This window comes from Taudactylus pleione, unplaced genomic scaffold (genome assembly GCF_031769625.1).
Source record: "Taudactylus pleione unplaced genomic scaffold, aTauple2 ptg000174l, whole genome shotgun sequence".
Taxonomy (NCBI): Eukaryota; Metazoa; Chordata; class Amphibia; order Anura; family Myobatrachidae; genus Taudactylus; species Taudactylus pleione.
The window spans coordinates 7,171,134-7,193,725 of NW_028284576.1; the positions used below are offsets into that span (position 1 = coordinate 7,171,134).

The 22,592-nt window shown below is 47.3% G+C and overlaps 5 non-coding genes across 5 annotated transcripts; 1 reads left to right on the forward strand and 4 right to left on the reverse strand.

The window, feature by feature from the left end:
- Window positions 1–2,431: 2,431 nt before the first annotated feature.
- TRNAL-CAA (transfer RNA leucine (anticodon CAA)) lies at window positions 2,432–2,541 on the reverse strand. Its single transcript has 2 exons — window positions 2,504–2,541; window positions 2,432–2,477 (listed from the first exon to the last, which is right to left on the reverse strand). It is a non-coding gene; the product is annotated as a tRNA-Leu (tRNA).
- A 5,335-nt stretch (window positions 2,542–7,876) lies between these two features.
- On the reverse strand, window positions 7,877–7,949 carry TRNAA-AGC (transfer RNA alanine (anticodon AGC)). Its single transcript has one exon. It is a non-coding gene; the product is annotated as a tRNA-Ala (tRNA).
- Window positions 7,950–12,596: 4,647 nt separating this feature from the next.
- Window positions 12,597–12,706, reverse strand: TRNAL-CAA (transfer RNA leucine (anticodon CAA)). Its single transcript has 2 exons — window positions 12,669–12,706; window positions 12,597–12,642 (listed from the first exon to the last, which is right to left on the reverse strand). It is a non-coding gene; the product is annotated as a tRNA-Leu (tRNA).
- A 3,058-nt stretch (window positions 12,707–15,764) lies between these two features.
- Window positions 15,765–15,837, forward strand: TRNAR-UCG (transfer RNA arginine (anticodon UCG)). Its single transcript has one exon. It is a non-coding gene; the product is annotated as a tRNA-Arg (tRNA).
- A 513-nt stretch (window positions 15,838–16,350) lies between these two features.
- On the reverse strand, window positions 16,351–16,460 carry TRNAL-CAA (transfer RNA leucine (anticodon CAA)). The gene is made up of 2 exons: window positions 16,423–16,460; window positions 16,351–16,396 (listed from the first exon to the last, which is right to left on the reverse strand). It is a non-coding gene; the product is annotated as a tRNA-Leu (tRNA).
- Between the last annotated feature and the right edge of the window lie 6,132 nt (window positions 16,461–22,592).

The window sequence follows — 22,592 nt, forward strand, 5'->3', positions numbered from 1 at the left end:
CCATTTTAGATTATTACTAATATTTTTATTATTATTATCCTTTATTTATATGGAGCCACTAGGTCCACAGCACCTTACAAGGTAGATCCCACAAGTGCATTAGTGTTGGGTGAGGATCTGACATGATAAGTCATACAGGTTCAGTCTCCCATATCCAAACTGCTTGGGAGCAGGAGAATTTGGGATATTAGATTTTTCCATGTTATGGAATATTTGCAAACCGTAATGAGATTTCTTGGGAATGGGACCTAAATCTAAACACATAATGCTTTTTATTTCATGTACACCTTATACACACAGCCTGAAGGTCATTATATACAGTATTTTTAATGATTTTGTGAATCAAACAAAGTGTGTGTACATACACAAAATTCATTTATGTTTCATATTACACTTCATGCACAGTCTGAAGATGATGTTATACAATACGTTTCATAATTTTGTGCATTAAACAACATTTGTTTACATTAAACCATCACAAAGCAGGTGTGTCACTATCGCAGTCACACTCAAAACAATTCTGTATTTCTGAATATTTGGATATATGAGACTTTACCTGTACACACAAGGGGCAAAATTTACTAAGCGCCGGGTTATAAACCTCAGCGATTTGGTTGGCAGTTTGCTATCCGCAGAATTACTAAGGCCAAAACAGCCCTCAAAGCACACTTTAGAATGAAACAGAGAAACAATTGAATAGTTGCTGAAATCAATTTATAAGCCCATCACAATACTACTATTACTATTGCATTACTATTATCATGTAGTATGTACTGTATGTCCTATGAGTTAAAGTCCCTCTGAATTGTTATTGTACTTGAACTATCGTGGATTTACATTTTCCACAGCAGACACCGAATGGCAGCACTGGGGTCAGTGACACCCAGTGTGGCAAGTAAAGCCCCCGCGTGGACGAAAAGGGGGGGTCGTTTATTGAAATTGTGAAACGAGGGTGTTAAAGCATAGAAGATTATTTTATGACATCTGACATAGATGAGGGGTAGGCAACCTGTGGCACTCCAGCTGCTGCGGAACTACAAATCTCAGCATTCCCTGACAGTTTTATTATGCCCTAACAGCAAAACTGTGGCAAGGCAAACCAGTGGCATAACTGCATCCCAGGTGGCTGGAGAAAATATAAATATTGGTGCCCCACCCCCAAAATAAAATTTACCACCCCCCAGCACCTATGCCAGCCCCAGCCTCTGCCGTCCCCTTATGCAGTTCATTTTATACAGTGCCCCCAGTAGTGGTCTCCCTATGCAGTGCCCTCAGTAGTAAGGGCCCCTGTAGTGCCCCCAGTTGTAGTGCTCCAAATAGTGACCACAGTAGTAAGCCCCCTGTAGTGCCCTCAGTAGTAAACCCCTGTAGTGCCCCCAGTAGTAAGCCCCTGTAATGTCCCCTGTAGTGCCCTCAGTAGTAAGCCCCCTGTAATGCCACCTGTAGTGCCCCCAGTAGTAAGCCCCCTGTAGTGCCCTCAGTAGTAAGTCCCCTGTAATTCCCCCTGTAGTGCCCCCAGTAGTAAGCCCCTATAGTGCCCTCTATAGTAAGCCCCCTGTAGTGCCCCCTGTACTGCCCCCAGTAGTAAGCCCCCTGTAGTGCCCCCAGTAGTAAGCCCCCTGTAGTGCCCTCAGTAGTAAGCCCCTGTAGTGCCCCCAGTAGTAAGCCCCCTGTAGTGCCCCCTGTACTGCCCCCAGTAGTAAGCCCCCTGTAGTGCCCCCAGTAGTAAGCCCCCTGTAGTGCCCCCAGTAGTAAGCCCCCTGTAATGCCCCCTGTAGTTCCCCCAGTAGTAAGCCCTCTGTAATGCCCCCAGTAGTAAACCCCCTGTAGTGCCCCCAGTAGTAAGCCCCCTGTAGTGCCCTCAGTAGTAAGCCCCCTGTAGTGCCCCCTGTACTGCCCCTAGTAGTAAGCCCTCTGTAGTGCCCCCAGTAGTAAGCCCCCACTAGTAAGCCACCTGTAGTGCCCCCCCCGCGCGCACACATACATGAAAAAAAAACAATACTTACCTTAAACCCCACTCCAGTGCTGCTGCCGTATGTCCCTGGCGCCTGCTGCTCGGAAATAGGAAGTGACATCATGACGTCACTCCCATAGTGCACTGTGGCACCTGGAAGCCGGAGCTCGGGAGTGAGCTCCGTTCTCCGGCTGGCGCCGGGGGGGAGACAGGAGAGCAGGAGCTGGGCGCCTGCTGGTAACACACTCAGCGGGCGCCCGGCAAATGGAGGGTGCAGCTCCTCCTCAGCAGTGCTTGAAACGGCCGGGGGACAATGGAGCCAGGTGCCCACTTCAGGACTGGCACCCAGTGACAAATGACTTCATTGTGTCTGGGAGTACCGCCACTGAGGCAGACTCAGAGGTGTATTTCTGCGGCAGCTGGAGTTCCACAGGTTGCTTATCCTTGGTCAGAGTAAAATATAAAAAAAAAAACCCATGTCAGAAGTGGGATTTGAACCCACGCCTCCAGTCGGAGACCAGAACACCCAGGTGTAGGGAAGATATCAATCTTGAGTCTGGCGCCTTAGACCGCTCGGCCATCCTGACAGCTCACATCACATGTTTAGAATGTGAGTCACATACCTGAGCTTCTTATTGCAGATCTCCAGGTATGAAAGCCGTTTCTAGCATTAGCTGATACTTGTAGCACCCTTTGTACGTTATGTCAGTAAGGAGATGTAGGAATTATAATAAAGAAATCTGTCTCCTATATACTGTATGGGTGAGGTATAAGAGATAGACAGTAATCAGATTGACAATGTCTAGATATTCACCAAATGTTAGACAGTCAATAGGTCGACAGGGACAAAAGGTTGACATGGTCAAAAGATCGACACACTAAACGTCTACATGTAGACAGTCAATAGGTCGACAAGTACAAATGGTCGACCAGATCAAAAGGTCGACATGAAAATGGATGACAAACAGTGGTCGACACATTTTTTTTGAGCCCTAATCTTCACCCTAAACCTCCCCTTGGTGCCTGACTCTCCATCCTGGTGCCTAACCATCAGGGTAGGTGCCTGAGCCTAACCGTCCCTTCTAGTGCCTAACCCTAACCGTATGAGTAAGTGCCTAACCCTAACCGTGGGGGTAATTGCCTAACCCTAACCCTCCAGTAAGTGCCTAACACTAAAAACAAAACGGATTCAACATCAACCTTTTAGTTAACAACCGAACACACCAACCGATTGGATTGTGCCACAGAGACATCAAAAATTGGCAACATTCATATCTCTAATTAGGAAAAAAGCCCTCACAATATTCTACTGATATGCTTCTTCAAAGTCCTGTTTAGATGGATCGTGTTCTCTGTCTTGGCTCATAAAAGATGCCCATAAACTTCTGCTGAGACTCCTAGTACAAATTATGGACATTGAGCTGTGATCTTTTTGGTTTTGCTGGACACTTCCATAAGGGTATTCATATCATAAAATGCTTCAATTCAATGTTAACGTTTTTATGCACATATTGCCTTACCAGTGCTGGTATCCAGTCACAAGATGAGAAGAGGATCAGAATGAGAGAAAACAGGGACCCCCTCGCTTGGCTTGGTTTTAAACAGTCAGATGCCTTCAAGTAAAGGTTTTTATGATCCTCATTTTTATCATGTTTGCACCATGGGTCGAGAACCTGGAACTGATCCACCTCCAGACAGATACATATGTATCTCTAATACTCAACACAGGACATATTTTTGGTCTTGGCTCCCTTCACACAAGGAGTAGTAAATTCTAATAAGGACTCATTATAAAAAGCTGCGCAATGTGTTTACGCCCAACTCTGTATGAGCCCATGAATCATTGCACCCAACAGCCGTTTTACCAGCATTTGTGGTTATTATTATTATTATCCTTTATTTATATGGCGCCACAAGTGTTCCGCAGCGCCTTACATAGTACATAGAACTAATAGGTGAACAAGAAACAAGTAACTTACAGTACATTACAGTGCAGGACAAGGACACTACTTATATACGTAGCTGAAATAGTGATTAAAGCACTCACAATAAGCTGCCGGGAGTTGGCGGTCCCGTGTTAGGTGCCCTAATGGGGAGTAGAGAGTAAAGAAAATGTAAAGAGAAGCACATGAGGGAAGAGGTCCCTGCTCGTGAGAGCTTACATTCTAAGGGGAGGAGCAGACAGACAGGCATGACACAGAAGGGGAAGATAGGAAGGAAAGAGCATGAGGTGGGTTAGGATGAGTGCTGGAAGGCCTTGATGAAGTAGTGGGTCTTGAGAGCCCGTTTGAAGATTTGTAGAGAGGTGGAGAGTCTGATGGGGAGAGGGAGAGCATTCCAAAGGTAGGGAGTGGGTGGAAGTAATCAGTTGGCAAGAGAGGCGGCATGCATTAGATGAGCGAAGTGGGCGGGCGGGAGGGTGAAGGGAGAGAAGGTCAGAAATGTATGCGGGAGAGGATTTGGTGAGGGCTTTGTAGGCGAATGTAAGAACTTTGAATTGGCATCTGAAGGGGAAGGGGAGCCAGTGTAGGGCTTGAAGGAGAGGGGAAGCAGATGTAGAACATCTGGAGAGGAAGATGAGCCGAGCAGCAGCATTGAGGACCGTTTGTAGTGGAGAGAGGTGGGAGACTGGGAGGCCAGCTAGGAGAAGGTTACAGTAATCCAACCTGGATATGACTAGTGAGTGGATGAGGGTTTTAGTGGCATCCTGGGTGAGGAAGGGTCTAATCCTGGAGATATTTTTTAGGTGAAAACGGCAGGACTGCGAGAGGTGCTGAATGTGTGGTTTAAAGGAGAGGGAGGAGTCTAGGATAACTCCAAGACAGCGCACTTTGGGGCTAGAGGAGATAGTTGTGCCATCAATAGATAATGAAATTGTGGAAAGTGATGAAGTGGAAGAGGGTGGGAAGATGATCAGCTCAGTCTTAGACATGTTAAGTTTAAGAAAGCGCTGGGACATCCACGAAGAGACAGCAGAGAGACAGTTGGAGATACGGGTAAGGAGCTCAGGGGTGAGCTCAGGGGTGGAAAGGTAAATTTGAGTATCATCTGCATAGAGATGATATTGGAGGTCAAAGGAGTTAATGAGTTCACCTAAAGAGGATGTATATAGGGAGAAAAGGAGAGGTCCAAGAACAGAACCTTGGGGAACTCCTACCTTTAGTGGAAGTGGAGGGGAAGAGGAGTCATGAGAGGACACAGCGAAGGAACGATCAGAGAGGTAGGAGGAAAGCCAGGAGAGGGCAGTGTCACGTAGACCGAGAGAGTAAAGGATTTGCAGGAGGAGAGGGTGGTCTACAGTGTCAAATGCAGCAGAGAGGTCAAGGAGAATGAGCAGAGAGTAGTGGCCCTTGGATTTGGCAGCAAGGAGGTCGTTGCTGACTTTCGTGAGGGCAGTTTCAATGGAATGGAGAGATCGGAAGCCAGATTGAAATGAGTCAAGGAGGGAGTGGGAGGAAAGAAAGGTGGTAAGGCGGTTGTAGACAATACGCTCAAGGAGTTTGGAAGCAAAAGGGAGAAGAGAGATGGGTCGATAGTTGGAAAGTATGTTAGGATCAAGGGTAGGTTTTTTAAGAATGGGGGAGACAAGAGCATGTTTGAATGCAGAAGGGACAATGCCAGATGATAGGGAGAGATTAAGGAGGTGAGCCAGACGGGAACAGGCAGAAGGAGACAGGTGGGAGAGGAGACGGGAAGGGATAGGGTCAAGAGGGGAGGTGGAAGGAGGGGAGGACCGGATGAGGGCCATGACTTCCTCTCCAGAAGCAGGGGAGAAGGATGTGAGAGTTAGTGAGATAGAAGGGGAGGGGTGGTAAGGGCAAGGAGGGGGAGGAGTGCTGAGGGTCTGATGGGATATGATGTCCTCACGTATGGAGTCAATTTTAGATGTAAAGTAGGTGGCAAAGTCGAGGGCAGAGAGCGATGAGGGAAGGCAAGGAGGGGAAGGGCAGAGTAGGGAGTTGAAAGTGGCAAAGAGACGCCGGGGGTTTGAGGACTGGGAGGAGATGAGGTTCTTGAAATATGTTTGTTTTAAGAGAGACAGGGCAGCACTGTAGGAAGAGAGAATAAATTTGAAATGGAGGAAGTCAGCCTTAGAGCGTGACTTTCTCCACTGACGCTGTGCAATTCTTGAACACTTTTGTAGGTATCTGGTGCATTTGGTTAAAAAGAACCACTGACTTACATTTACTGAATAGCTGTGAGCCCCTGTTAGGATGGCCGAGTGGTCTAAGGCGCCAGATTCAAGATCGCGATCGTATTTTTAATTGTCAGCTCCATTCTGTGTCCTCTCAGGACTGATCACTGGTTTTCAATTTGTAAAGTTCTCTCTAGTATTATCTGACACTAGCTGGAAAGCCATGGATGTAGAGTTAGTAAAGACATATCCTGTGAATTGCCATGTAAGTTTGTGTATTGAGATAAAACAAAGCCAGTATACTGGTAAATGCAGTCAGCTATAGGCCCGTATTCAATTTGAGGCGAAAAGTCCGGATCCGCGATCTTTTTTCGCCGATGACGTCATTTTCGCCTGTTTTGCTTTTGCCCCGTATTCAATTTGAAAGACTTTCCGCCTCAATGCAATGTAATAGGTGAAAAAGTTTCGCCTATGAATAGTAGGCAGAAAAAAGTGCAGAATTGGGGTTTTGGGGTGCAACGTTGCTGGAACCCCTCTGCAGCCTTTAGACAGTCCCCCAAAGGTAAACTGTGTCAAAAATGTTTTTAAAACACTTAATAGAGACCCCAAAAAATCACTTTCATTCTGGGTGGCAAAATAAAAATGTTGGGGGACAAAGTTAAAAATTAGCGAACTTGACTCTGGGTGGGTCCCCAAGTATGCCCCAGGTGTTTTTTTGATTGCAGGGGCTTGCGACAGGTCGATTTTTATGATTTTTTCAACTTAACTTTAGAAGCTTTTAAATATGCTGACCCCCATTTTCAAGTACCCCAAATTTGCTGGGATAAGTTATTTTCTGGGAAAAATCCTCCTAAATACTATTCTGCACCACGTATAGAAAAACGCTATTTAGCAGCTATTGAGCCCGTTTAAAAACACCAAATACCTTCAGCAAGCCAAATCGGGGGTACCATAGCTAACCCCCATGTCAGAGCATCTTTTGGGGGGTGTCAGGCTGATTTCCTCAAAACTGACAGTACTTTCCGCCTGTTCAAGTTTTGCTGGGTCCCGTTTTCGCCTACTTTCAAATTGAACATGGGGTAAAGCGGCCATGCACGCGATACTTTTCCGCCTTCAAAACAGGCGAAGTAGGCGAAAAGTCCGGGATGTGAAAAAGTATCGCGGATCGGCTCAAATTGAATACAGCTCATAGTGTATATGATAGTATATTGTAATAATAATAATAATTATATATGATGTTGTATGTTATAGGGCAATCACCCAGCTAGAGATGGCAAAAACATTGTCATCCCTGGGTAGGCTTGAACCACCAACCTTTCGGTTAACAGCCGAACATGCTAACTGATTGTGCCACAGAGACTTGGGTGGCTGGTGCTAGCGCTTCATATAACTAACTAACAAGGGAAGAAACATTTCAACTTTCAATCCATAAACTGTTAGTAAGTTCTATTAAGAAAATGCAGCTGTAGTTTTAGTTTTGTCTATAATACCTGGAGAAATGAAGGGTGTATGGTTTTGCTATTATTCCTTTAGTTCAGTTATTAGCGTCATTTACTTACATTTCCCTCCAGAGATTCCTGTCTTAAATCTGGAGCTCTAGCACCCCCTGCAGGTCGTGTTTGAGAGACTTTTCTAAATTTAGGGGTAAGTTTTAACAATAGAACATTGCTGTATATGGGGTGAGTTGCAGTGGTCAGGCTGATTAGCCTCAGCGATATATATTGCAATAGGATTCAGAGACACATGGCTGGAAAATCATTGTGAGAGCTTTAAAAAAAAAAATTATCTGGAGAATGCGGGCATCGATCCCGCTACCTCTCGCATGCTAAGCGAGCGCTCTACCATTTGAGCTAATTCCCCTCTGCTGCACTCACCAGTTTCATGATTTACACCACAGAGACATTAGATTTTAGATCACGATGTATTTACCAAGGGAAAAAGCCTTTGCACAATTCACTTTGTGATCATTAATAAAAGGGCCACAATGTGATCTAGGCGTGATATTAGCGCCCACGATCACATTGCAGGATGCGATCATATCGGCCAAATGTATCACAGAGCACTCACAGGGCCAGGGGCTCAGAAGGAAGACCATCCCTGCGATGTGACAGCGTTATCTTTAAATGGCGTTGGCTCCAGCTCCAGAACGCATCGTATCCCCGTAGAAACCTTAGGGGGTATCCCCCTGTAAATGGGTGTTTTTTGGGGAATATGCAGCAAATAGTTAACGCTATATGGTCCCCTTTATAAGTAATCACAGCTGTGTACCAGCGATATCTCTGTAAACAATGTCGTCCACAGACATATCACGTTGGCTGTGCTGACCGCCTGTACACATGCAGTGGCAGCCGTGGGGAGGGGGCGGACACGCCCATGCCCCCCATCCAGCAGGACACGTGCCTGGAAGATGATGGTCATTCAGTGTATATGAACGACAGTCATCAGCAGATATATGTGCTAGGTGTGTCCCCACCAGCAGCTCTTTATAGAGGCTCGTTTATGATATCCGGATTCTGTCTTCAGTACATGGAGCCTGATTCATCAAGGATCGCTATTGCTACAGCATATGCAGGCGGGCGATTGTTGCGTACTGCGCATACGTATGCATCACAGTGCGTGAAGGCACCACTGCGATCGTACTGCAATTATGGAGACCATGCAGAGCCATTGCAGAGTGATTGACAGGTAGTCAGCATTTGGGGGTGGTGATGGGGGGTGGTCGGAGAAACGCAGCCGTGTCTGTCCATTTGAACGCCATTGCATGGGCGTGCATAAATTAGCCATTGCGATGGCATATGCAGCTTGTGCGCTCACTGCGTGCAATGAGGTCAGAAATTTCTAAGTGAGGTCAGGGCTGCTGTAATTCTGCGTGATGGGCCGATGTTACTCGATGTTACCGATGTTAGTGAAGGACTGCAATGTATTACGGATGTGAGATAGCGGCAGTGGGCGTCTCTATGCTGCCTGTGAGACGGCAGTGCGATAGCATTCATTGGCATATTTTTGCAGCAGACCTGCGTGTGATTACGGAGCTGCGATTGCAATAGCCATCCTTACTGAATCAGGACCTCAGTTCACACTGTGGGCCTCATTCAGACCCGCTCGCAAGCGCTGAGCGCTCGAAAGCGGGCCGATCTTGAGGTCCTGCGCACACGTGCAGCAGCCGCACTGCACGTGCGCAAGCCCCGGAGCGAGAGAGAAATTCTCTCGCTCTGGGGCTCACTACAAAAAAGGCAGCTGTCGATGGTGATCAACAGCTCGCACCATTTTGTAGGCGGGGTGGGGGGGTGGCTGGCCAAAGGATCGCCTGACATTTGCGGGCGGCCACACTGACATCACTCGTGATGTCAGTGGTGAGCTTCCGGCTCTATTAGAGCCGAGAGCTCACTGGGGCTTGCAGCAGACGAGACCCTACCACAAGGGTCTCCTCGCAAGCCCCGATGGTCGCGATGGTCTCGACCATTGCGACCATCAACCTGGTCACTCGCTAAATCTGTGGATTCTAGCTATTATCTTCTAGAAGGTGCTAGTTAAATGTTAAGTATAATCTGATTGGTTGCTATGGGCAACATCTCCACTTCTAAAAACTCTCTCTTTAGTAAATATACCCTTTAAGAGTGACATCTGCTGCTATCAGAGTTTATATTGCCTTTTTAAATAGCTACTGAAGAGTCCTCTCTGCTTCACTAAAAAAGGTTTTAAGCTACAGATTTCCTTTGCTCACTGCAGCACATCAATAACATTTTATATCAGTGTCTGATTATTATGTCTATGCGATGTTTGTGATGTGCACTTTTTATTCAGGGAATAGCCCATTAATTTATGGACTAGGGGCGGGATTGTGTAGTTTTGCCTAGGGCACCTAGCAGGGGCGTCTTTAGAGAGGAGGAGGCCTGTGTGCATCCCCCGACATGGGCCCCCTCCTCTCACTCCGGTGGCCAGCAGCCGACTGACGTGGCTGGCCGGCCACCGCATAATCAATAGACTCAGGGCCAGTGGCGTAACTTCGTCCCAGTTGCCCGGAGGCAAGATAACAGTTGGTGCCCCCCCCTGGAAAAAAAAAAAACTACAAAATGCTACTGGGGAAAAATAGGAGGAGTAGTGGGGAAGCACTGCAGGGGGCAGGATGGGAGGAGTAGTGGGAAGCACTGAAGGGGGCAGGATGGGAGGAGTAGTGGGAAGCACTGAAGGGGGCAGGATAGGAGGAGTAGTGGAAAGCACTGCAGAGGGCAGGATGGGAGGAGTAGTGGAAAGCACTGCAGAGGGCAGGATGGGAGGAGTAGTGGGAAGCACTGCAGGGGGCAGGATGGGAGGAGTAGTGGGAAGCACTGCAGGGGGCAGGATGGGAGGAGTAGTGGAAAGCACTGCAGGGGGCAGGATGGGAGGAGTAGTGGGAAGCACTGCAGGGGGCAGGATGGGAGGAGTAGTGGGAAGCACTGCAGGGGGCAGGATGGGAGGAGTAGTGGGAAGCACTGCAGGGGGCAGGATGGGAGGAGTAGTGGGAAGCACTGCAGGGGGCAGGATAGGAGGAGTAGTGGGAAGCACTGCAGGGGGCAGGATAGGAGGAGTAGTGGGAAGCACTGCAGGGGGCAGGATGGGAGGAGTAGTGGGAAGCACTGCAGGGAGCAGGATAGGAGGAGTAGTGGGAAGCACTGCTGGGGGAAGGATGGGAGGAGTAGTGGGAAGCACTGCAGGGGGCAGGATAGGAGGAGTAGTGGGAAGCACTGCAGGGGCAAGATGGGAGGAGTAGTGGGAAGCACTGCAGGGGGCAGGATGGGAGGTGTAGTGGGAAGCACTGCAGGGGGCAGGATGGGAGGAGTAGTGGGAAGCACTGCAGGGGGCAGGATAGGAGGAGTAGTGGGAAGCACTGCATGGGGCAGGATGGGAGGAGTAGTGGGAAGCACTGCAGGGGGCAGGATAGGAGGAGTAGTGGGAAGCACTGCAGGGGGCAGGATGGGAGGAGTAGTGGGAAGCACTGCAGGGGACAGGAGTACTAGTGAGAAGGGACTCACCAGGAAGAAGTCCTCTATGCAGATCCTGGGTCCTGGCCAGTGGTTATCTTCCTGGGGAGAAGTGAGTGCAGGGCAGCAGCTGAGAGACTGCACCGACTGCCGGGGACTGGCTGCTGACACCACGTGCCCTGTCTCCTGGGTCCCGGCCCCTCACCACTCTCCACCAAAGTTCAGACTCAGTGCCACTGCCAGCCGCAGGTGCACTGTCGGAGGCTCCTCAGACAGAAGGGGTAAGCACAGGGTGAGGTCACGGGCGGTCACATGATACGTGACGTCCATGACCCGCCGAGACCACAGAGTGTAGTGGAGCCGGAGGAGGAGCGCCGCTGATGCTGATTGGCACTCAGCTCAGCGGCTCCTCTGGCTTTCTTTATACAGTAGAAGTGAACGAAGCCGGCGGTACTATAGGTGTAGGTGCGGTGGAACGTCTGGGACCCTGGAGACAATGGAGCCAGATGCCCCCTTCAGGGCTGGAGCCCGGCGGCAACTGACTCCATTGTCTCCGGGAGTTCCGCCACTGCTCAGGGCACTAAAGCGTACCCAGGGTCTATTGCTGTGGCGGCCATTTTCCGGCTTTTGAACAGCGCTGGGAGACCCGATGCGGGACTTCAGAGAGCTAAGTAATACAAATTATGGGCGCAGGGTGTGCGGTGCAGGCCCCCCTGGACCTGGGGACCCATGTGCACCACACACCCTGCACCCATTATAGATATGCCCCTGGCACCTAGTATTCTTGCCATGGCTCTGTAAGTGCTACATACACTCTGCTACAGAGAGTATCTAGCAATGGATTGATTGGCTGGGATGGAAACTGTTTTTAGTGTGTAATGCTGGGTACACACTGAGATGACCGGCAATCGTGCACCATGGGGACACCACATGATTGCCGATACATGCTACTGTGATTAATGAATGACGGATCGATCACTCGTTAACATACATTAGGTCGCATGCAAAATTATCAGGTTTGATATGCAGCACTTCAAACCTGACAAAATTGTTAGCAACCGCAGATATCCGCACATCGAGCGTACACGCTGAGCGATGTAAGTGATTTATCGCTACGAAACAGCAAATTGGCCCAACACCACTCCAGTGTGTACCCAGCTTTACAGCAAGCTGATAGTGATTGTGTTAGCTCTGTGTGATTATTGGGCTTTTATTTTTAACCCTGATCACTATATTCTTCCTATGCTGTCAGCAGCCAGGGACCATGCAAAGCTGCAACGCCAAAACGTAGCAAAGTGCTCACATCTGTGACATACTCAGAAATAATCCACCAAGGATAGAAATGTCTAACCTCCCAGCTGGAATGCTTCACACCTAAACCAATGGAGACTTCAATGGAAAATTCATTAATTATTTACAAGTTTAACATCTCCAACCTTATTAGACAGGTACATTGACGACCTTTTGGTGATGATCATTATGATTGTGCAATCTTCCAATACTGGTAAAAGCAAAGTGTTCCCTGAATTTGCACCAAAACATCACATGTCAGAAGTGGGATTTGAACCCACGCCTCCATTCGGAGACCAGAACACCAAGGTGTAGGGAAGACCTCAATCTTGAGTCTGGCGCCTTAGACCGCTCGGCCATCCTGACAATGGGGTTTGTAGACTCATATTTGTTAATGGTTCTTCCGCATGTACTGGCCGGAGGCTTTAGCATCCAGACTGTTGCAGAGTTTAATGGAAGTGAGCTTTATGGGGGTACTTTAATTTATTCTCACTGCGCATGTCCCAGAGCTGAGCAATTACATGTGATGCGGAGTCTGTATCTCTACATATGATGGAATGCATGTGACTGTGTGGTAACCACATATAATGAGGGGGATAATGGGCACATCAGTGCAACTGGGCTATGCGGAAAGGAGCATACACACAATATGCTGCCTTTCAGATGCATCTCTTGCACCAAGTGCAAAGTTGGTGCAGGTGCATACTGATAATGGTAACTGGTATGGAACCAGGGGCCTGATTCAGAGCCGAAAGCTCTGACCAGAGCGCTCGCTCTGAATCAGGGCCCTCCTCCATGAAAATGGAGTGGCCTCCTGGCCGCTCGCATAGCTGTGGGTGACCACCCACAGCATATGCGAGCGTCCATGATGATGGTCGCGATGGTCTTGACTATCGCGACCATCGGGCTTGTGACGGAGACCCTGCGGTAGGGTCTCGTTGCCGCAAGCCCTGGAGTGATTTTGGCTCTATCAGAGCCAAAATCACTCCCACTGACATCACTAGTGATGTCAGTGGGGCCGGCTTCAGTCGGTAGGTGTTCCCATGGGAATGCCTCCATCTGGCAGGCACGCCCCCGGCACGCCCACCGAAGGGGGCATGCTGTCAATCAACATCGACAGCACGCCCCCTTTGGTGCGCGACCTGGAGCGATGGAGAGCCCGTCGCTCGCCGGGTCTTGTCCATGCGCATGACGGAGCTCCCTCTGTCGTGTGCATGCGCAGTGGGGGAACATCGACCTGCTTGCAAGCGTCCTGCGCCCCACCTCCCCCACCCCCTTATTCCTCCAAGTGGTTTCATCCCAGGTAAGACTTTTTTTTTTTTTTTAAGAATTGTTTCTTAAATTTCATGTTTGCATACGGTACCTCCCAACATGACCCTCTCCACATGGGACACAATGCTCTGTTCCTGGACTACCCTGGTAATGGATGATTGCAGTCACCTATGTTGAACTAGTTAATTGATAAGAAAGGTGTTTCACCACAGGTGATGGCAATCATGAATTACCAGGGAAGTGAGGAACAGAGCATTGTGTCCCATGTGGAGAGGGTCATGTTGGGAGATATGTGTTTGTTTGCATTTATAGTACACAGTGTCTTACATTGTATTGATTAATTGTGTTTATGTATGTGTTGTGCATGGTTAGGGGTTTTAATGACTGTTCCTTTTATTTACATTTTGAAAAGTTACTGTTTTTTTTACTGTTGTTGTTATATGAGGCAAATTGTGTACTGAAGGTCTCGTTATTGCATTTGTACAGTTTGTTCTGTACACTGTCCATCATGTTGCATTGCCCATTTGATCCTAGGATGGGTGACAGGCTGAGTATTGGCACAGATTATAAGAATTTGGTTTCCCCACACAGAGAGTTCTTATCCTGTGCACCCCCATAGTGAAGTTCACCTTGGAAGAAGAAATAAACACACAAGCCAATCTATCAGCACACAGTGGACAGGGACGTAATCGGCATCCCGATGGTCAAAATCACGGTACTGGTATCCCAACAATATTCTGAATCCCGCCACCGGAATCCCAACATCTAATATCCCAGTGGTGAGTGTTTATGTTAGGTTTAGGGGTTAGGGTTAGGCTGCAGGACAGGAGGAATAGGGTTAGGTTTAGGGATGGGAGGAGTAGGGTTAGGCTGTTGGGAAGGGTTAGGGTTAGGCTGCGGCACAGGAGGAATAGGGTTAGGCTGAGGGATGGGAGGAGTAGGGTTAGGCTGTTGGGAAGGGTTAGGGTTAGGCTTAGGCTGTGGCACAGGAGGAATAGGGTTAAGCTGTGGGAGGGGAGGGTTAGGGTTAAGCTGTGGGGAAGGGTTAGGGTTAAGCCGCGGGACAGGGAGGGGAGGGTTAGGTGGAGGATAAGAGTTACTTACCAAATTCTGTCAGGATTGTGGTTGTCGGGATGCTGATGTTGGTATCCTGACTGCCGGGATCCTGTACTCAACCCGTGGACAGACCACCCATCTTTGTGTCAGCCCATCATGAAGAGAAGGACAGTAAATCAGACGCTTCTATACATAATCATTTTTTTTAATAGAAATTATGTCTACAAATTGGTATTAAAACTATATTTATGTCCCAGGCCAGTAAATGAATGTAGTTTGTACTGGTGGTGGGCCAGGCGCTCTCTCGCACGAGGCAGTAAAAAAAACTGTACTTATAGCTCTGCAGGACCCCAAATTGGCTCTTTAGCAAGGGATGGTTTTTCAGTTCAGTGGTCCTGTATGCAAGAGTAATGTCTGTCCCCTTACCTACAGTATATAGAACAAGATGAAAATAGTGAGCCAATATACGCAACCAGGGGTAAGTGGGGAAAGCATTTAGCCTATGCCCTTCTCACATACGCCATGCCATATAGGTCATGTGACTGTAGTTGCTGTAGTAGTCACATGACTCTTTGCAAACTCTGTAGATATATAAATCGTTAATAGCAATCTGAGGAAACAAACCGATGAATATGTATAATTACCAGGCATCTTCTTATAATCCGCCACAGTGATATATGTTAAAAGTGTTCATCTTATTTTTTTTCATGGGATAACTGCTTTAAGAGATTGTGGCATTTGAGTGATCATAGTTATTACAATTAATATTGAATTGGTGTCTCTTCTATTCCCATTAATAGATCCTGTATTTCCATGGGTTCTTGCACATAATACATATGGTAGAAATCACTCTGAATTGCTATAAAAATAAATGGGAAAGTCTCAATTTTCAGAAGCACAAAACTTGCTAATTCCCCACTTCCAAATTTTTCAAAATCACTGTAATAAGTTTGTTTTAGCAATAACATAGCTTTCTACTAGGCTGCAGTGTTGGGCCAAATCATTTCTAGTACTTTAAAAATTGATAAACAAATTTGCCCTTTAGCAGATTTCCCCCGTGGTGTTGGAGGGTACCTAAAAACAGGACTTTATCTCTGGCCGCGTGGCCTAATGGATAAGGCGTCTGACTTCGGATCAGAAGATTAAGGGTTCGAGTCCCTTCGTGGTCAATTTTATTTTTTCAAAGCTGAATTGCCACAATAATCATGGATATTTCAAAGCCTTCCGCAATGTCCTTTTATAAACACTGATTAAAGAAAAATTGGAACAATTGTAATTTCATTGACCTGTTTATTGTAATTGTATAACAAAAGGTAAAAAAAATTGCTAAAACAAATTTGCCCTTTACTAGATTCCCCCCACAGTGTTGGAGTGTATCACAATGAAATATCTCATGGAAGGTATGTATGAATAATGGTGGACATATGTATGACCGGTGACTCCAAAGGGTGAATTTTCTGTGCAACGCTTTTCAAAGCCTACTGCTTCTTTGGCGATTTGTGGAACTGGATTTAAAGTGGCAATAATATTAAATACAATACCAGGAGTGTTTGTATTTAATATTAATGCATCTCTAAATTCAAAGCCTGAAAGCAGTGCAGCTGTGAAAAATGCTGCGCAGTAAATTTACCGCTGGATCTGTTAAATGAATTTGCACCAAAATGAAAAACAAAAATTTCCCATGTCAGAAGTGGGATTTGAACCCACGCCTCCATTCGGAGACCAGAACACCCACATGTAGGTAAGAGATCACTCTTGAGTCTGGCGCCTTAGACCGCTCGGCCATCCTGACATCTGTTATAACATTCTGAACTTTGCCCATAGAGTCATATTCTTAGCATGTGATGAAGTTTTTGCTAAACTCAACTGAAGTTGCTTCAAAGTTCTATGCTATTGGGATCTCTGTGCTATAGGGATCTATGTGCTATTGGGATCTCTGTGCTATTGGGATCTCTGTGCTATAGGGATCTATGTGCTATTGGGATCTCTGTGCTATTGGGATCTCTGTGCTATAGGGATCTCTGTGCTATTGGGATCTCTGTGCTATAGGGATCTCTGTGCTATTGGGATCTCTGTGCTATAGGGATCTCTGTGCTATAGGGATCTGTGTGCTCTTGGGATCTCTGTGCTCTTGGGATCTCTGTGCTCTTGGGATCTCTGTGCTATTGGGATCTCTGTGGATTGAATACCTGCAGACATTGTGTTCAGTTCAAGGTTTTCTCCCACAGTGAAATATTCAGGATTAATTAACCCTCTGGCATACTTGCCAACTCTCCCATAGGGTCGCTGAGAGTCCCGAACTTGGGGTGGGCTCAGGGCCGGATTAAGGCTTGTGGGGGCCCTAGGGCAACTAAATTGTGGGTGCCCCCACCAAGCCACACAGAGTGTACTCCTCCCCACCCCATCCATCACATGGGAGCCTAATCCTACTCCCCCCCCACGTGTGTGTTAAACACGCACACACACACACACATATAATATATATGTAGCAAACGTATATATTGTATAAATAACATACTAACACATACATATATAGTATACACACACATAAACACAAACAAACACACACTAACACATATATACACATACAGTATATACACACATATTGTATATACAATAGCACATACACATAATACACACAAACACAGTACACAGACACTTGTATCCAGCAGCTGCAGGTTGCTAATGGGAGCGGGCACCTCACATCATTAGGCTCCGCCCCCTCGCAGCGTAATGCCGTCCACGATTTGTGGGTGATATGGGGGCGGGGCTTGTCATATTGGCTCCGCCCCCATTTCGGCCAGTGAAGAGGGGAATTGGTCTAATTGTGGGGGCCCCTCTGTGTGTGGGGGCCCCAGGACGACCGCCCCTGTCGCCCCCCCACTTAATCCGGCCCTGGGTGCGCTGGCCAGTCTCCTGGTTCCCCCACTTCACATCTGAAGGGGGCGATCGGAAGGTTGGATGATGCGATTCATATTGAATCGCAACAACCTCCCCCCTCCCCCTATGTAAAATAGTGCAAGTCATGGCTTTCAACAGCTGCGAACGGAACGCGATGATGTGTTGCCCCGCCCCCACTGTAAACTACCGCAAATTGCAACCAATCAGCTTCTAGCTACCATTTATCTGGCACAGTCTATAAAATGACAGACACTGATTGGCTGCTATAGACAGCTTCTCCACTCACTCTCTCCTGAAGGTTTGGTACATCTCCCCCTCTGTGCCACAAGTGTTTCCCAGGTTCCTACCTGCCTCCAGGATTAGTGGAGAGAGGTTTGGTCTTCACAGCAATTCCCCCCCCACAAAAAAAAATAAAAAAATAAAAGAGATGTTCCCCTGCAGGCACCACCTCCCCTCACATTGCAGACTGAGTGTCTCTCTGCAATGGGGAGATGTATCAAGCAGTGTAGAGTGAAGTTGCCCATAGCAACCAATTACCTGCTATGGTACCTATATTTATAGAATGTACTTGATAAATGCTATCTAGAAGCTGATTGGTTGCTATGTCAATTTCTCCACTATTTACATTGCTTGATACATCCCCCCCCTCCCCCCCCAAAAAAGGGTTGCTGCCATTAGGAAAAATATGCCAATGGTAATAACAGTAGGTAAGAAGCAGTGGGGGCCTGACAGATAAGGAATGGGGGGACACCAGACCAAAAGCCGAGTAACTAGTACCCCCCTTTGTAGATCCGCCTACTACCATCAGGAGGGGCATGCAGGGTGGGCTGATCCATATTAGACTGCAGGACTATCTTGCCTATCCAATCTCCGTTTGCAGCTGCATAATAGGGATGGCCATCGACCATCGATGATTCATAATCATTGAAGGTTTATGGCCGATGTCAAATGCTTTTACCATCGATGTGGGGGAACAAGATGGTTTCCTTCCATTGAAGGTAAAGCATAACCGAATGGATTTTTTTTTCTAAAGTGATGGGACACAGAGCATAGCCTAGCCCCCGACAACCGCGAAGCCCCACCACGGGTTCTGATTGGCCCATGGGCCAATCAGTTAAAGAATAGGTACGACCATTGGTTGGTGAAATCATCGATGGTCATCCATTGCATAGTTGGTTACCATCGATGGCCTCTTGATAAATCACCATCGATGGTAAACACACCAACCTCCATCCCTACTACATAATTCTCTTGTAAGTTGTAACGCTGAGGAGTTTCCTGATCAGAGGAGGATCTCCTCAGCTGTATGTGCTGTGCTCTGATTGGCTGAGGGACACATCACACACAGTCACTCAGCCAATCGGAGCACAAACATTCCCCCCTACAAACACTGCCAGGTAAGGAAGACTGGAACAAGATGGAGGAGTCAGGACAGGAGTCTACTAGTAGCACCAAGGAAGGGGTCAGGTCAGTGTTACTGTGTATGTAACAATGTGTGTAAGTGTTACTGTGTGTGATACAGTCTGTCAGTTTTTGTTGCTTTCCAGCATTGTGGGATGAGTAGGCTTTGCTTGCTCTTCCACAGGGCAAGCTGGGACTCGTTGTTCTAAAAAGCTGTTTCTCTCTCTTCTACAATGAAAACATACCCAAGTCATCATGAAAGGATTGATAGCGAGACATAGCAGGAGGTATATATATCTGTCAGTTTATATGTGCATAATGGTTTTGACAAAAAAAAAATATATATATATATATATATATTCATACAAATCCAGGCGGCACTCACGGCGACTTGATAAATGAAATCACATACTCGTTGATTTTAATCAACGTTTCAGGACACTCTATAGGTCCTTTCGTTAGGATACCTGACGTTTCCAGATGAAAGGACCTATAAAGTGTCCTGAAACATTGATAAACAACGAGTATATGATTATATTTATCAAGTCGCCGTGAGTGCTGCCTGGATTTGTATGCTGAATATACCTTTCCGTGCTAGGAGAGGTAAAGAGGAAGGCACCGGGCGCAGATTTATTCAATGTGTATCAGGAGTGCTGGCATGTTTTGCTAAAATATATATATATATATATATATATATATATTAGTGTGTGTGTGTGTGTTATTGTTCATTAAGGTAGTATGTCGATTTGTTTGGTCCTCTACCATCTATTGGGTCTTCTATTTTTACATTTTTGTTATTGTTTTACATATGTGTCTAGTTTACATGTACTTACTTGTAAAATTACCTTGCCGGTATTAGACAGTCGGGATGCCAACGGTCAGCATTTAGACCGTCAGCATCCCTACTGCATACCTACTGGTATGTATGTGCCCATTTATATTTGTGTCTTAAAGCTGGCCACACATGTAAAGATTTTCTGTCCAACCAGCCAACTAGCTGATTGGTTGGAATGAAAATCTAGTAACGTATGGAAGCAAATGACAATCAGCAATTTGCTCCCAAATGCTGGAAAATGGACAAAAACTGTTGTTTGAACAAATTGTTCAGATCAAACATTTAACAAACTTGTCTGACGCCATTTTCATCTGTTTTCTGGCATTTAGGAGCAAATTGCTGATCATCAGTTACTCCCATACATTACCAGATTTTCATTCCAACCAATCACCTAGTTGGCTGGTTGGACAGATAATCTTTACATGTGTGGCCAGCTTTAGGCTGTTGGTGACAACACTTTCTCTGTAGGTGTACTTACTTTTGTGTTTGTCACACATTGTGGACAGTGTTATTAGTTACTTTTTTTTTTTATAAACAGGTTATTTATGACCATCTGTCAGTTTCCTCATTTGTGGGCCTTTAGTTTTTAGGTATTTCTTGGGTTTAGCACATGTGTAGAGTTTATATGTGTAACTCAAATCGCAGCCTGCCTCTCATTCTGCTTTTTGTGTTTAATGCTGTTGTTGATATAATCTCATGAGTATGGTGACTGTTGGCTTCTGCAAGATACCATGTATTACTGTCATTACATATCTATCACTGCAGTCACTATTTGGCATGCATAGACGTGCCTTACTGGTAATTATGTGTATATACTGTATGCCTTGTAATGCTGGCTGTCATACCAGGTTCATATAAATGTTTCATGCAATGTGGGGGGGGGCTTTTATATATATTTGTAGGTGTTTTGTCAATGTATTCAGTAGCGGCTCCAGGCACGGGCAAGCCGGTCCGTCGCCAGGAGCGCTACTGTTTCCGGAGGGCGCAGGAAACGCCCACCACCTGCCCGGCGGTGTAGGACATATTTAAGCACAGGGGAGAGGGAGCGGAGGAGGGAAGGGGCGGCGGCAACACAGGACGGCGCTGGGCGCAGCGCTGCCTAGCCCCGGCCCTGAATGTATTGTATAGATTTATATGCTGTACACTGTTTCCGTGGTGACCATGTTACTCCCGGTGATGACGCACTTTTTCTTTTACCGGAAGTATACACCACAGCCAGGTGCAATCCGCCGGGTACATGCTGGGTTTCACGATGGTGTGTGTGATACATGGCAGAGGTTCCCAAACGCCGCCATTACACACATTTTAAAGATAACAATGCTTGAGCACAGGTGACTGAATTAGCATACCTCCCAACATGACCCTCTCCAGGAGGGACACAATGCTCTGTTCCTGGACTTCCCTGGTAATTTATGATTGGTGGAGGCTCCAGGGGTGGGGCTGCAGTACAGTCCAAAATTCAAATAGGGGAGTCACACCAACTGCCAGTGAGTCCCAGCCAGTGATGTTGGGCAGTGTGTGAAATGACAGTTGGTGTGACTCCCCTATTTGAATTTTGAACTGTGCTGCAGCCCCACCTCTTACCAGGGAAGTCCAGGACCAGAGCATTGTGTCCCTCCTGGAGAGGGTCATGTTGGGAGGTATGAATTAGTACCTCAGTCAATTTAGCCATCTGGACGCAAGCATGGATATCTTTAAAACCTGGACTGTAATAGCGGAGTTTGGGAACCTCTTATATAGGACCTGACTCAGAGATTCAGGTAAATCTGCTATTTACACAAATCTCCAATGTTTAATGATCTGCACACATGCACAGGGGCCGCACATGCAGATCTGATCCTGCAACGCCGATCGCAGGGCCTCAAAAGCCACAAAATGATTGACATGCTGCTGGCACTTGGGTGGCTGCGACGGGGACGTGTCGGCCCCGTATTCGTGACGTGCCAAAGCCATTTGACGCAGCTTCACTGGGCCTGGCTATGATTTTGCAGGACATCCTTAGTAACCTTAGGTTTAATCAGATGTCCAATGTTCACGCAGTTCATCCGATGCTGCATCTTTGGATGCAGCCAGTAGTGGATTTACTGGTAGGTAACACAAGCGTTCCCAGGGGGCCAGGGGGCTTTATAATGGATAGCATTTTTCTTGTGGAATACTCCCAGGCCCTGGCAGGCTGTCAGCGCATTGATTGGGCAGCTGCCGGGTGCCGGCTCCAGCTCACACCGCTCTGTGGGAGGGAATCCCCTGCTGAAGCATGCTACTATTGCTACCTTCGGGTGTGGTGTAGGCGGAGCCACCAGCGCTGATGGGGAGTTGGGGGCGGGTGCAGTGATGCATTGTGCAAATCACCTTTAGTCCCGCCCCTAGCACGGACTGACAGTGGCATAGGTCGGGCCCCTCCATTCAAGAACTACATCGGGTCACACACTACAGTAAGTAACCTGTGCTACTCGTCTGCCTCGCCTCTGTGCTTCCTGTCTCAGCACCTCTGTCCTTGCCCTGCTCTATGTACTTCACATTATGTCTGTCTGTCTCCCCCAGTCTGTGTGTATATCTCCATTCCCCCCCCCCCCCCCACCAGAAGTTTGTATGCCTACATGTTCTCCTCTCATACACCAGCAGTTTGTACAGTGACGTAACTAGGGGTGGGGGTCAAGCGGGACACGTGCCCTGGGCACCGCCGACGGCCATCCAGGGCAGTGCGGTCTGTGGCACTACACACAAACACACACAGACATCAGCGGCAGTGTGTTTGTTTTAGCAGCCAATAAGAATCAGACAGACTCT